Source organism: Bison bison, unplaced genomic scaffold (genome assembly GCF_000754665.1).
Source record: "Bison bison bison isolate TAMUID 2011002044 unplaced genomic scaffold, Bison_UMD1.0 scf7180017864040, whole genome shotgun sequence".
NCBI lineage: Eukaryota > Metazoa > Chordata > Mammalia > Artiodactyla > Bovidae > Bison > Bison bison.
Window position 1 is genome coordinate 6,672,328 of NW_011494612.1, and position 4,458 is coordinate 6,676,785.

Below are 4,458 nucleotides of genomic sequence, written 5' to 3' on the forward strand. Positions count from 1 at the left end.
ACTTTCTGCCATAAGGGTAGTGTCATCTGCATATCTGAGGTTATTGACATTTCCCCCAGCAATCTTGATTCCAGCTTGTGCTTCATCCAGCCCAGCATTTCTTATGATGTACTCTGCATAGAAGTTAAATAAGCAGGGTGACAATATACAGCCTTGACGTACTCCTTTTCCTATTTGGAACCAGTCTGTTGTCTCATGTCCAGTTCTAACTGTTGCTTCTTGACCTGCATACAGATTTCTCAGGAGGCAGGTATGGGAATTTATTTACTTTAATTAAAGACCTTAATGGTGATATTATATCATAGTCATGGATTAGTTCCTTTGCTTTTGAACAATGTTTCCTTCAAATTGAATTGTAGATTCAAACAAAGCCAGTCAAAGTACAAAGTATGTGTTTGATTGTGTGTACCATGACAGATTGTTTTCCAATTGTATATGGAAATACATTAGTTATGAATAACCACTCAGTTGAGGAAGTGAGAGGACTGGCATTATTAGAAACAAGGTTCTTATAAAGTTGTAGGCATCAGGACATTGAGGTGTTAGAAGTATTGATATGAAAATAATGGATTGTAATTGAAAATCTATAAACAGACAAAATGGCACTTTAAAACTTTGGAGAAAAGATAGTCTGTTCAATAGATAGTGCAGAGAAAAATGGGTATCTTTATTTTAAAACCAGAAGAGAAGGAAATTAATTTCTTCACATACTATATAAAAATGAATTTCGAGGGAATTATAGACTTAAATATGAAAGATAAAACTATAAAGATTTTACTAGACAATATAGGAGAGTATCTTTAATCTGGGGGTTGGAAAAGATTGCTTAAACATGTTACCTTGTTTAAGCTAATTATAGTGGGAGAGGTTGATAAATCTACATTAAAATTAAGAACTTCTAGTCATGAAAAGACATCATTAAGAGAGTGAAAGTCACAGAATAGAGGTTTGCAATTTATACAACTGATATATGACTCATATCCAGAATATATAAAGTCTGAAAAATCAGACATCTCTATAGAAAAAAATGGCATTTTACAAGTGAGGAAATGCAAATGGCCAATAACCTTATTAAGAAATGTTCCTCATCCATAATGCAGAAAATGCTAGTAAGACACCATTGCACATGCACCATATTTGCTTAGCACAAATAGGAAGCAGAGAAGTCCCTTCACTGCTCTTTGGGAGTGTAAATTATATAATCACTTTACAAAATGCTTGGGCATTAAACTATAAGGTTTAAAATATGCATAGCTTGATACCAAACAACTGCAATCCCAGATATTTATTTTTTAAAAAATAGGTACATGAATATCAGAATCCATGTACAAAAGAATGTTCTTAGCTGCATTATACATAATAGGTTGAAAATGAAAAGTTAGAAAATTTTATCAATATTGTAATGAATGAATATACTATATTATAGTCATGCATTGAATGAGCTGAACATTCAATGGCCTGGATAAGTTTGAAAGTATTAAGTGAAAGAAAATAGATATAAAAATAACTTTTTATTCTATTTATATAAAGTTTAAAAATTGACAAAGCATTACTTTATTCTGTACGGTTGCAGAATTATCTGATAAAAGTTTAGGCAAGCAAGAAAATTACTACTCTAAAAGCCAAAATAGTCTCACCTCCATGGGGTAAAATGAGGAAGGGGCACATGAGAGCTTATATGTACTGCTGGCAGCATTCTATTGATACTTCTTAACCTGTATGTTCAGAGAAGGCAATGGCACCCCACTCCAGTACCCTTGCCTGGGAAATCCCATGGACGGAGGAGCCTGGTAGGCTGCAGTCCATGGGGTCGTGACGAGTCGGACGTTATACGGTTGTTCACTTCATAGTAGTTTATCGCTTTATTTAGTTTTTTGAGAAGACCAATGACATTGACAAACATCTGTCAAGGTTGAAAGAGCAAATATAAAACATTAGATATGATATATTGACACATGCATATGATATTATGAACAACTTTCTCCCAGTCAAATTGAAAACAGTTGAAATTGATAAAATTTGAAGAAAATACAAGTAAAACTGACCAAATAAGGGAAAATAAAAATCTGGTTGGTTCTATTAGTTATTAAAGAATAGACTCCAAAGTTAAAATTCTTTCTTACAAAGAAAATACTTGGTCTCAATAGTTTTAGGGTAAGTATACCCCAAATTCGAGAAATAGAATAAAGAGATAATATTTTCCATTTTTAATGAGTATAGCATAACCTCGATATCAAAACAAAGAGAAAAGAAAAAAAATTACTGTCTAATCTCATTCAAGACTGTCAATGGAAAAATTTTAAATTGCTAATATTCTGTTAGCAAAGTCAATTCAGCATTGAATAAAAAAGATTATGCATCATTACTGAGTTTATCTCTGGAATGCAGGGTTGCTTTAATAATACAAAATCAGTGTAAATAACCACAATAGATGAAGGGGGAAATCAATAAATAAAATGCATTTGAAAAATAAAATAATGCATAAGAAAGTACTTCCTTCAGGTAATAAAGGACTTTCACCAAGAAAAACAACAGCAGACATCTTACTTAATGATGAAACTTTAAAAGTGTTTCCTTCAAGATCAGAATACAAGGAGTCATTATATTGGAGGTAGTAGCCAGTGCAGTGACAATTTTTTAAAAAAGAAAGTGTACGAATTCATGAGGAAAATAAACATTCTTATTTACATGGGTGTTATTGTCTGCATAGTCCTATCGTCTCTCCCCTCCTCCACAAAGAACATGTAGATACATTGTTAGAGTTCGTAAGAGTAATAAAGTTCTGGAAATAAATAAAAATCTTTTATTTCTATACACAGACAAAAATCAAAAGCTATAATTTAAAAAATAACAGTGGCAACAAAAATACAATGGAATTCATTCCAACAGAAGATTTGCAAAAGTTTTTTATGGAGAAAATGGAAACTTTATTGGAAGTCATTAACAATACAGAGTGTATTCTTTGATATAAATTCCCTAAGTTGATTGCCCATCCTCAATAAGAATTTTTAATTTATTAAACTGGCTAATTCTAAAATAGACAAGTAGCTAATAAAGTTAAGATACTTGTGAGGAGGGACAAGGTGATAGCATTTGATTTACAAGATAGCAGGACTTACAAACAATATGGTATTTGGTGCAAGGATAGGTAAAATGATGTACTGATGAATTTGTTTATTGCACAGAAGCAGTTTGTCGTCGTGTGGTAAAGTTGTACATGACTAAACCAGATAGTGTATTCATTCTTACTTAGGGAAGCTCTTGCACACATGTCTGTTGGTGTCCAGATATGAGAATGTCCAAAGCAGCATTGCTTACAGTATTCACAAATTGGAAACAACCCAAATGTTTACCAGTAGCAGAATGGATAATTATAGACTATCCATACAATTTTATGACATACAGTGATAAAATGAATGCATTTTATCTACATCCAGTAACATTAATTTCAGAAACAGTGAAAAAGCAGGTCCAAAAAATAGATACAGCAATATTCTATCTGTATAAAGTTTAAAAACAAAAAGGACGGTTATTTAGGTACAGGTAGATGGAGAAGGAAATGGCAACCCACTCCAGTGTTCTTGCCTGGAGAATCACAGGGACAGGGGAGCCTGGTGGGCTGCTGTCTATGGGGTTGCACAGGGTCAGACTCGACTGAAGCAACTTAGCAGCAGCAGCAGCAGCTGGTAACATTTTAAGGAAAAGCACTGGGCATAACTAGCACAAAATTCTGAGTAACAGTTACCTCTTGAAAGTGTTCGCTTAGGGTGAGAGATGTGGTTGGAGAGGAGCACAGAGGAAGAATCTAAGGTATTGGTGACTTAATGCAGGATAGTGTGTGCGTGGGTATTATTTCCATAATATTCATTTTAAATTTGTATTTCACATTAAAGTTATATTTCACAGTAGTTTTTTAAAGAGAAAAAAAAATCCTCAAATAATAGAAATCCCCTAAACACAATACTTTGTAACAAGTGATGGCAAATAATCATGTTACATGCAATATGAACAGAATTGCATTAAATTGGAAAAGAAGGATTCATCCTCCATCATCACAGCTATTTACTCTGTTTTTAAAGCCTTTAGTTAATTGAATAATACAAAAAATTAAGTAATTGTTATACATTAAAAGAATAGGCAAATTATTAATACTGTGGCTGTATATTCCAAAACGTCCTTTAAAAATCTTACAATTAATATTTGGCTGTTTATGATTTGTAATACAGAAATCAAAAGCTTTTCTTCAAGTTGGTAATAGCCAGTTAGCATTTGATACACCAAATAAAAGAATTTTCCTACAGTAATGACAGTTTATAAAAACCCTTGAAATTAATAAAGGAAAAGGCCATGTGTAAATACAAACCCTTATTAAATAAAGGGCATAATGCAATCATGAATGATTAAAAATATTTATTTTTCGTAGATGGGAATACATAATATTAAAAATAATATATAAAT